This window comes from Myodes glareolus, chromosome 9, assembly GCF_982192425.1.
Source record: "Myodes glareolus chromosome 9, mMyoGla1.1, whole genome shotgun sequence".
Lineage (NCBI taxonomy): Eukaryota > Metazoa > Chordata > Mammalia > Rodentia > Cricetidae > Myodes > Myodes glareolus.
The window spans coordinates 63,332,286-63,343,933 of record NC_142034.1 but is presented as its reverse complement, the minus strand read 5'-3'; the positions used below and the strand labels follow the sequence as shown (position 1 = coordinate 63,343,933).

The 11,648-nt window shown below is 49.5% G+C and overlaps 1 pseudogene; it reads right to left on the bottom strand.

Moving 5' to 3' along the window:
* Window positions 1–249: 249 nt before the first annotated feature.
* The window catches only part of LOC125409567 (bifunctional phosphoribosylaminoimidazole carboxylase/phosphoribosylaminoimidazole succinocarboxamide synthetase pseudogene), a 30,329-nt pseudogene continuing 18,930 nt past the window's right edge, over window positions 250–11,648 (bottom strand).

Genomic DNA, 11,648 nt, shown 5'->3' with positions numbered 1-11,648 from the left:
TTACAGGGAATGTGAGTCAGGTCTTCGGCAAGAGACCACATTGGTTCTTAAATCACAGAGACTTCACTCCAGCTCCATGAATGACATTTCTTAGCTGACATTATATAACTACCCATCAATGACCATACAGCGGGGAGATGTAATTGAACAGTGTCATACTAATTTTGCTAACTATAAAGACTTTTTTTTTTTCCAATACAGGGTCTCAATTCACACAATCCTGGTGCCTCAGCCTCTGGAGTGCTGAGGTTACAGGGACCCATCACTATTTGGAGCTGAAAAATATTAATAACAAATACTGACAATTTGTCAACCCATAAATCTAGAGGACAATAGTAAATCGAACTGCTTTCTCTGATGTTAAATGATTTTGCTTGAATTCTTTTCTTTTTAATCCAAACTAGGAATGTGTAACTGTTCTCCTAAAAATTAAATTACCTTTTAACAAATTGCATTCTCTGACTTTATCATCAGCTTGCTTCAAAGATATCCACATGGTCAATATGCTTGCTTGAAGTTTGGCCCACACCAAATAGTTGTTTAACCTAAACATGGGTCAGTCCATCTGGAGAAACTAGAAAGGTGCACAGCCAAGACCACTGGGCAATCGAAGAGATGACCACACATGCTGACCTCCCAGTCTGCTGTGATGGGGGGACCGCTGGTAACTAGATGTGCAATATTACCAGCAACCATTGACATCCACCAGCAACCATTGCTTCTGCCTGCCACTGTGACAAATACGGCAGCTTTGCGTCCCCTTCACACTCTGCTTGAGTCCTCTGTTTTCACCCAGTCCATTGTGGGCCGATGCTACTCGGAATTCGTGTGGAATCCCAGAATTTCCACAATCCCTTCTTGATTTTCTCACAGTTACCAAGGTCAGAAGCTGAGCCCATCAGCACTACAGCCCCGCACTGACGGCTGATTCAGAAGCACTCCACGCATCTGCAAGCCACTCAGAGACTTTACCATCTGGAGTCTTCCAGGGTTACTTCTCTGAGGCCACAGTAAAACTGCCCTTCTTCTGACCCTGATCTCCCGATGGCCAGAGTCTCCAGGAATCATTATCAATAGCATCAGCAAAACCAATCTCTTTCCCACCACCATCTTTGTGGATTTCCGACTTACCTGGTTCCTTTTTGATTCCTTTCAAATTCTCATCCTCCTTAGAAGTCTCACTCAATGCAGCTGAGAGACATAGGCACACTTTCACTCAACTCTCTCTGCACTAGAGTTAGGAACTCAGGACTAACTTGGTCACCTTCTAGGTAATCACTGGACACTGTCATTGTGGGATGGGTCTCAGCCGTGTTGAGTTATTGACCTGGCCATCTCCACCAGAAACAATCTAAGGCTGCTGTTGTGAGAATCTTGATGGTAGTATTTCTCTCCTTATGTCAGCTTTGCTTACTCTCTTGGCTCTGTTTGTTTGTTTTGTGTTGTCTTTTGTAGTGCTGGTGTGGTACCCAGAGCCTAGCCACCGAAAGCAGGCACTCTGCCGCTGAGCCACACCTCTAGTGGCTCTGTGTTAGCAAGACGAGAACAGGCTGCCTTAACAAAGTACCCTCATGGCTCATATTAGAGAAGCTCATTCTGCCCCTGCACAGTCCCCTGCAGCAGGATGGGGATCTAGGCCTGAGGATCCAGCTCCCTCCTCTTACACTGATATTGTCTTCCAAGAAATTCAGAGCAGTGGAAGAAAGAAATAGAGGAGGGGCACCAGGTCAAAAGTGTTTCAGGTTAGTGGTATACACTACTGCCTTTAGGGGAAACTGCATGTGAGGTCATCAGAGTTCACTCAAGGCAGGGAGGGCTGGGTCAGTGCAGGCCCCAGGCACTCAGTGATACTGGAGCAAAAGCCCCCAGGGTAGCCATACACAGAGACAGATGAAAGCGAGATCCTAACTGGACACAGTGGAGCCAGTAAGAGCTAACCTAGAAAGGAAAGAGACACAGATGGGAAAGCAGGAAGAAGAGAGAGAAGGAGGTATGTGTGAAAGAGAAGATGGGAATAAAACTGCAAATGACAGAAAACTGGAGTGCAGGTGATTCCGACTCGACCTTCCCCGAGAGTCCACAAAACCCATTTCCACAAAGACAGTCTTCAAGGCTCACAGTTCAACCCCACGCAAATGAAAATAGTGGGGCGCGGGGGTGCACACCTGTAATCCCAGCGCTTGAGGGGGCTGTTGAGGCAGGAGGATGGAGTTGGAAGCCAGCCTGAGTCCTTCTAGAAAGAGGGAGGGACAGAGAAGGTGTTGTAACAACACATGCCACAACCCCCCCCCCCAAAAAAAACATTTAAAAGGAGCCAACCAAAGCTCAGAAATCCATTACAGACAGAAGAGAAGAATGGACGGAAGTGAGAAGAGCAGAAAAGGTGTGCTAGAGGTTTAGAAAGGCTGCCAATCAGAGAGCCTGCAGGCGGCACCTGCACAAACTCGGGAGGAGGTCTCCCAGCCGAGGGCATGGCAGGCAGAGTGCAGTGAAATGGGAGAGACAGACAGACTGAAGGGGAAACCTTCATGCAGGAACCAGGTAACGAGCTCCCAGTCGGAGTCAATACCAGAGCCACGGCATAGTCTGAACTATGTGAAAACTTGAAATAGCACTGGATAAGCAGAAAAACTGAACTGAGTGTTGGGATTAAAAATGTGCGCCACCCAACACTCTGGAGGCAGAGGCTAGCCTGGAATTTATAGAGAGTTCTAAGTCAGTCAGGGCTACATAGGGAGACTGTCTCAAAAGAAAGGAAAGAAGCAAGGGTGGTTGAAATTAGAGACAGCTCCACAGCTTGAGGGAGAGCCAGGTTGCTTCCTTCTTCTGTGTTTCGATATTTTTTTGCCTGACTACCTCAGTTTCAGCCATCATGACCTTCCACAGACTTCAATTTCCCTTTCTTGCTTCTCTGGACTAGGAGGACCATCCTCACCAGCTGCCTCATGTGTGCCTGAAGGTAACCAAACACCAGCCACTGGCAATGGAGGATGTAATTCCTGCAGTCTGGAGGTTCTAGCAGGGGGTGCAGATATTCAGGTATCTTTGATGGAAGAACAGTCCTCTTGTATTGGGGAAGCTTGTCCTCTCTAACAAGGTAAGTACACACGGAGGGGACAGGGGAGGGACAGTCCCTGAGCCAGCCAGGTCGGCAGAATCAACCAGTCCATGAGGAGACAAATGCGGCATCCAGACTGCCCTCACGTCCAAGAGTGCAATCCTCTAATGCCTCGGGTTAGTCAGGATTCGTCCTCCAGATCTGCCGAAAAGAAGTCTCTGTGGTGATGGAGAGGTTCTTAATCTCCTCCCCACGGCATCTACCAGTCCCATAGCTGTCGTGCAATTAAATGTGACTTGTGCACCTGAGGCTCCGACTCTGCGATGAGTGGGTGTGGCTTAAGATGAATTCAAGCAGCCGTGGCATGAGGCTCTGAGAGCAATACCGCCTGGAGGCTGGACACTGAGGGAATCTGGATGTGTCGGCAGCAAGGGCAACGGCAGTGGAGGGAAGCTCTCATACCTAGGATCCCACAAGGAAGAGGCAGGGGAGGATGCTGGAGGCCTAATGTACCCTCCTTGCAATAGGAAGTTAACAGAGTAATCCTGTAGGCATTGGTGGACCTTGTTGGACCAGGCTACAGCTCCTGGGGGGCCAGGCGAGGAGTACCCTGATGCTCAGGATCCCCTGCTGAGGAGCTGTCTGGAAGTCCACTAAATGTCTTTCTCTCCTACGAGGTCCCAGCCTGCTATCACCAGCCCTGTGTTGGGCTGGTGACTCTAACCACCACAGAGGAAGAATGGTTGCAACTTTCAGGTGGAGTCACCCTGTGCCCTGAAAGTCGAAGGCCTCAGAGTGGAAGGGCTGTTTCTGGGCCGTGGCTCAGGAGGGTCAGTGGGAGTCTACCAATATCCTTTTTGTCGCAGGGACAGTGATTCCCTGTGAGGGAATCAGCCATGAGCCGGGACTTCAGCATGAGAGATCAAAGCTCAAGGGTGGCTATGTGACCAAGAATGGCAGCTAAGAGTTCCTCATGAGCTGGGTGCAGAGCTAAGAAATAGCAGTCTGTGGTACCACAGTGTCCCTCCTGCTGGTCAGGGAAATCCTCAGGTTTTGGAGAAGGACACCATTTCGACCTTCTTGCCTCTTGCCAACGAGGTTCTGTCTAGTCAGTTACTTTATATCTTGTGCCTCAGTTTCTTCATCTGCAAAACAGATGTCTTAACATGATCTCACGCGGTGGAGGGACAAGCTGTTCTGCCCTGGGCTTCTGTCTCTGAGGGATACGGCCCTGGAAGTCTCTCAAAGGAGCTGATTTAGCCTGGGACTAAAAAACAAAGAGCAGGACTAGAAAGAAATTACCTTGGCTAGGCTTTGAGGGTTGTATGTGAGCGTGTCATGAAATATCAAAGAGTGGGTCACATGACTGAAGGCTTTGCTGCTGCAGAGGTGTGTCATACGGTGATAGCAGCCAGTGGAACTGCAGGTGCACTGTGGGGCCAGATGTGGGAGCTGAGTTCCTGTTGCCAACTCCCTTCCACTCTTGGAGTAGAACACAGCTGCCTTCCTGAACAGCTGGATCAGCAAGGCTGGTAGAAGTTGGTGTCTCTTCCTTCCTCTCTCTGGGGCCAAGGTGCTGGTTTGACCCCATGAGCAGCTATTGTAAAATTAGAAGGAGCTTGTAAGTGTCAGGGCCAGGAAGTGACTGTAGCAGGACTCTGAAGACCGACATGCCATGAACATCCCAAGCACCAGGGCCATCTTGGAAAAGGGGCCTTGAGTGACAGTGAAGCCATCTTTCCCAGCCCATCTCTGAATCATGCATCTCTGAAGGTCCCTCTGTCCTGGCCAGAGGGAGCAGAAAAGACATTTGGGGAGGCAGGACTATGTTGCCTGATTTCGGGAAGACATGAACACATGTGTGCCCACCCTATACAGGGCATCAATGACAGACTAAAGCAGCGATGCCACTCAAGTCTTGCTCGGTGAGGCAGGGATTTCCTGGGATCTCACAGGAGTACGAGTGAGGGTCACTTTCAGGAGCAGGGATGATGCTAAGACAGCCACATCGCTGAAAAGTCCACCTCAGCATGGGTGAGGACTCTCAAAAGCAGCACCCCCGAGTCCCTCCTAAGGACTCGCATGCAGCTTGCCAGGCAGCTCTGTGGGCGAAGGAGTCTGCTCGCCTAGCAGATGCTTTTTGTCCCTCCGTGCTCAGAACCCTGAACCTTTGGACAGGGCCTTGTGAGTCTGTAAAGCCAGCTTTCTTGGACTTGTTCATCTGCTTTCTTAGTCTCATGGACCTCTTCCCCTCAGGGAGGGCATGTCTCATTTTGGAGGAAGTTCCCAGATGGAGCCCCTAGGAGGCCAGTGAAGAGAGGCAGGAGAGTGATCACTGGTCTCTTGGAGGGGCTGGGTTCCTCATCTGCCCTCACTTTGGACCCAGGCCACCAAAGGGTAACTAGAGCCTGGCTGTAGGAACCCTGCCCTGGGGGTGAATGATGGTGGTTGAGGAGGGAAATAACGGAGGGAAGTAACGCTTACCTTCCAAGCACTTACTGAGTGCTAGACTCGGCTCTCTCTCGAATGGCGGTCCAGGTTTAGGAGATAGAAACAGCCACCCCAGGAAGACAAATACATGCTTGGCTGGGTACTCATCTCTCCAGCCAGCAAGCAGAAGGTTGGAGATGGACTCTAGAAGCCTTGTACCCCGGGTCTGATATTGCTTGGGAAACTCGGGTCCAAGGAGCAGAAGGGCCTTGCCCGCCATCCCAGCATGTGCAGGGAACAGCCCTAACTGAAGGTGCCAGGTGTGGTGAGGCCCGAGCCTTACCCACCTTCCTTCAGCCCACGGGAGGAGTCGGGATAGCAATGGCCTTTCCCTTGGAGGATCCATTAGGAAGTAGAGCAGCTCCTGGTGTGGGCAGGTGCTTGGACACGGTAAAGGTATCACCAACTCAGGTAACTGGGAACGTTTATGTGTGTGATAGTGAGGAAGACGGAAGGTTGAGAGTGGCCTGAGACCCTGATCTGGGGACACGAGAAGGTGGTTTAGGTGGTAAGCTGGCAGGGGCAGGCTGTAAGCTCTGAAAACTGGGTGTCTCTTGGGTGGGGGGGCTGTTGGGCAGTGACTTCCTCGGCTCTAACCGGCAGGCCACAGCACTGGTGACGTGATGACATGTGCTCATGTGGCCTGGTACGAGACCCGCTTGTGTCTAGTGTTTTGTGCCAGTTCCCCTCAGGTGGGGTGGCAAAGTGGGCTGGCGTGCAGATGTCTCAGATTGGCAGCAGCGGGGGCCGGGAACTTCTCTTGACCACCACCCAGTTCAGGAGCTTTTGTGACTTTCTTCTAAGTTAACGTTGGGGTGACTGAGGTATGGAGATGTCATGTATTTTGCCAAAAGTCACACAACTAGGAAAGAATAGAGCTAGGATTTGAACCCAGGCTCCCCGGTCACAGATGCAGTGAAAGTGGCTATGACATCATCAGCGTTGCCTTCCTAACCCCCGTGGCCTGTACCTTACTGGATTGCACTTCCTGTTACACCTTTCTACAGTATACCTGTTCCCCATCATACATCCTTTTGACTGGCCAAGGCGCTCACGGTGCTTATCCTAAAATAGCCTCTACTGGCCAGAGGTCTGGGCCTCAGGTCAGCTCAGGTGTTACTCCAGGCTCCCTATGGCACGTTCTTGGAAGCACACGGGTTCTCCAGGTCCCTGCTGGGGACACCTATTGGCCTTGGGAGTACACCTTGTTGTGGGGGGGATACTTTTCCCTCCTCCAATGCCATCTCCCCACACTGCTTTCCCTCAGGCTCCAAAACCTTCTGTAGGGATTCAATGTGCATCTTGACCCTCCCCCAGCTTTCCTCGGGCCCTTCTCCTCCCTTTGATCTGTCTGCCTCGCTGCAGAAGGAGCTATTCATAGCCAAGATGATGCAAAATTTATAAAGTGTGGCTGGCAAGGCTGAAACCGCCCCCAGCACATGGCACACTGTCCCCACCCCCACCCTGGAGGTTCTTTCTCCATGTGAGGGTGTCTATGAGAGTGAATGAGCGTGTGAAAGTAAGTGGGTGTGTGTGGGGGCTGGGTGGCTCCACTATTAAGCTGCTGTTGCTGCCGTGGTCCTGGTGGGTCATCTTCCTCTTCCTTACCCTCCCTTCTTTTGTCCTTAGAGCCCTGGAGTTGAAACTCAGGGCTTCTCACATGCTAGGCGTGTCATTGGGTGTTCTGCCTATACTGTTTTCACCCTTTGCCTAATTTTAATTAATTGATTACTTTTGTGGTCTTTGGTCTCTGTTTTGAGACAGGGTCTCACCTAGCCCCGGCTAGCCTCAGACTTGCTGTATAGCAGGGATTGGCCTGGAACTCAATTCCCTGCTGCCTCTACCGCGTGAGTGTTGGGACTGTAGGCGTGTGCCACCACACCCAGCTTCGGGGTGCCGGAATGTGTGCCTCGTGGAATGGCTGCTTCCAGCTGAGTAACACAGCGTGACCACATATTCTTGTCATTATTTTGTGGTGAGCACACTGCACAGTCACTCCTTTCTGAGACTGAATGATTCTGTCCTGTAGACAGACACGATGACTCGTGCCTCATCACAGATAGACCGAGCTTGCTTTGCCTTCTGGCTGCTATGCATGGCTCTGTTGCCAAAGCTGGGACTCACATTTTCTCTGAATACGTGTTTCAATTTTCCTAAACAGAGACCTTCAAATCCAGTTGTGGGTCTTAGTCCTGATGCTGTATGGGCTTGTTTTCTTTCTGGTTGAAGCCTTGCAACAACTGTCAGGAGCCCCACCACCCCCTACCTCCCTTCTTGGGCCCTGTTGAACCATAAAGCTCCACCCCACTTCCTGGCACTGAAGGTGTTTACCCCAGGGCTGCATCCACACTAAACACTTCTCCCCATCTGTTAGTTTTCCTCATATTACCCAGAGTTCCAGCCAAAGCTAGAGCCTACTGGGACAAGATTCCAATGGGGATGTCAGGATCATAGGGTAGTGGACCTGGCCTAGTGAGTTACAGTCAAGTAGAAGCTGAGCCCCAGTTCTGTCAAGGCCACTTGGTCCTGGAGTTTTGACCGAAGCTGTGTATCTTCTATGGGGATCCTGCTCCCCCAGAATGTCCAAGTCACAGGTGACACAACTCATCTTTCTGGAGATTAGTTTTCTTAGATGATCTGGGTGAGACCCGTGGGAACAATCCTAGGTAGACTCTGCTGACTATGTATGCATTGCCTCCCTTAGTGGGGTGTGTCCATATGTGAGACCTTCCCCTCACCTACCAACTCCTGGCTGCTCAGGGACACGAGGTTGTCACGGCTCTTTGTCAGTTTCTGTAGTGGATATCTAGGTAAATGTCTTAGTTTTCTATTGCTGTGATAAAAATCATAGTCAAAAGCAACTTGGGGAGGAAAGGATTTATTTCATCTTACAGCTCTTATGTCACACTCCATCACTGAGGGGAGTCAGGGCAGGAACTAAAGGCAGGAACCTGGAGGCAGGAGCTGAAGCAGAGGTCATGGAGGGGTGCTGCTTTCTGACTTGCTCCTCATGACTTGCTCAACCTGCTTTCTTACACAATCCAGGACCATCTGGCTGGGGCTGGCATTACCCAGCGTGGTCTGGGCCCTCACACATCAATCTTTATTGAGAAAATGTGCTTGTCCAGAGGCCATTCTGATAGGAGCATGTTCTCAATTGTAGTTCCCTCTTCCCAAATGACTCTAACTTGTGTGAAGTTGATGTATAAACACATCACTATTACACCATAAACTTCCCTTTCTTGTTTGACCTGGAGATCTTATATATTAATATCACTAGTACAAAATAAAACATCACAACTTCAAAAGCTCCTACCAATTTCTTTTAAATTCAAATATTTTAAAAGTTTAGTCTCTTTAAAGCATCCACAGTCTTTCTAAAAATCCCCAAATCTCTCTAAAACTCCCTAGTTTCTTTAAAAGTTCAAAGTCTCTCAGCTGTGGGTTTCTGTAAAAACAAAATAAATCACATATTTATTTTCTACTCCAGGAGGGAAGAACCAGGGCACAGTGATAATCAAGTACCAACCGTGTAAAGCTCAGCATCTGGGACCCACACATGATCCTCTGGGCTCCAAAGGCCGTAGCCCAGCTCTCCAGCCCTGCCATCCACAGCACGGCCTGTCTCAGGACCAGCCTGGTTCCACTCCCCAGTGTCGCCGTCCTTCACAGTCGTCTCATAGTGCTGGCCTCTCCAAAGTGCTGGGGTGTCTGCTGCAACTGGTCTGTGCCTTGACACACAGCCTCTTCTGGGATCTCTTCAGGGACTCTGACTCTGTCACATGGCCCAAGTTTCAATTTCTCTCCATGACCCCTCAGTCATGGAGCTTCTACTGAGATGCCTGCAGCCGCGCATCCACCAATGGCTCCCCCACTTTCTCATAGTACCAAGCTTCAGCCGCTCTCTATGACCCCTTCCTGCCTTCAGAACCAGTACCAGCTGGGGGATTGTTACATGTTGCCGGGTTTGACTGCTGCCATGTGGTCTATCCTTGTCCCCCTCTGGACCACAGCTTCTGTGTGCTGACCCTGAGAAAACAGTTGCCAGAAAAAAATTTGTCTCAATGATGCTGGCCTCTTATTAGTAATAGATCACAGTCATAACTAACCAGAATCAATTGTTCCCAGCAAAACAAAAGTTTCACCTTGGTGGTTCTTAAGCAAAATATCTTGTAAGTGGCTCTGATAGAGTCCTTGCGTCTTCCCGAAGCTTCCCAAGTTAGGCCTCCGTTGTCTGCGTTGCTCGGTATTGTCTTCTAAGTTTCCATCACACTCATGATGCTCAGAGAACACAACGGCTTTTCTGGACCAAGTTCCAAAAGCCTACCACAATCCTCTCAAAAACATGGTGGTCTTCCATAGCAACACTCCATCCCTAGTACCAATTTCTATCTGAGTTTCTATTGCGGTGATAAAACACCATGACCAAAAGCAATTTGGGGAGGAAAGAGTTTATTTCATCTTGGAACTCTGCGGTCACACGCCAAGATTGAGGGAAATCAGGACAGGTTCTTGACAGGAACCTGAAGGCAGGAAGGGATGCAGAGGCCATAGAAGGATGTTTCTTCTTGGCTTATTCTTCGTGGCTGGCTCAGTTATTTTTCTTACATAACTCACGACCACCTGTCCAAGGTTAGCACACCCCACTGTGGTCTGGGTCCTTCCACGTAAATCATTAGTCAAGGAAAAGCACTTACAGGCCAATCTAGAAGAGAAATTTTCTCAATTTCTCAGCCCCTTCTTCCTAAACGACTAGCTTGTGTCAATTTGACATGAAGCTAAGCAACACAACCGGGCTCGCACCACTCACCCAGAGCCTCTGAACCCCAGAGCAACAGGAAAGAGATCACTGACCCGTATCACCTGGGTAGTTAAGCAGTCCTTTGCCATTGCTGTAGACACGAACCAGGCCTGTGGTTTTGCTTCCCCACTCTCCAGTGGCCATGATTTCCCAGCGGTCAACCCCTCTATTGCTTTCCAAACAGCCATGTGCACTCAAAAACGTTTGACTGACTGACTGGTATGTCCTCTTGATGCCACATAAAAAGACAGGAAACACCTTGAGTACATGAAGCAGAGAGAGGAACTCCTCAGACTGGAATTGACTCAAAGCCACTCAGGACCAGAGGGGAGCATTCCGCCACAATCACCAACTGCTAATCATTGTTCTTCCTCCCCTCCAAGCCAGGACACTGCATTTTCTCCTAGGCATCTTATAGAAAACCCATTTGTAGGAAAGGACATTTACTAAACTCCTTGTGCAGCCCTCATAGCCTCCAGTTTTATCTTCTCAGATTAGATATATTTCCATCCAAAGCATCTCCAACCCTCCCTGTAATCCCATTTACAAAGAGAGAAAAGGAAGAAGAAAGATCTCTTGGAAACTTTTGACATATAAATTGAAAACCACCAAAAGAGCATATGTAAGTAATGCTAAGGCAGTTAATTGCACCTCTCCCAAGGAGCCTGTGCTCTGATTGGACAAGCCTTTCTGAGATTCTTCCTTGAGCAGCCAAGCCTATACTTCTGTGTGTCCCACTTTCTCTTACTGTCCCATGGGAAGACATCTCCACACCCATGTGCATCCTTCTGAGCGCCTTGCTTTCTCCTAATGCTCATGTTCATGCCTTGTGGCGGACTGAATGAGAACGGTCCCATAGGCTCATATAGCTGAATGTTTAGCCTCCGGTCGCTGGAATGATTTGGGAGGCATGAGGAGATGTGGCCTTGTTGGAGGAAGTGTGTGTCATGGAGGACAGGCTTTGAGGTTTCGGAAAGTCCTTGCCATTCCCAGTGTGCTCTATCTGCCTTGTGCTTGTGCCTCAAGATGTGATCTCTCAGTTACTGCTCCGGTCCACGCCTGCCTGCTTACCGTCATGCTCCCCACCATAATGGTCATGAACTCTAATCCTGAAACTGTAAGCCCCAGATAATCTCTTTCTTCTATAAGTTGCTTGGTCATTGTGTCTTAACACAGCAATAGAAAAGTAACTAAGACAGAAGTTGGTACCAGGGAGTGGGCTACTGCTGTGACAGGCCTGACCGTATTGGTTGTTTTGGATGAATGTAGAAGTCTTCAGGACTTTGGCCTAGGAAAACT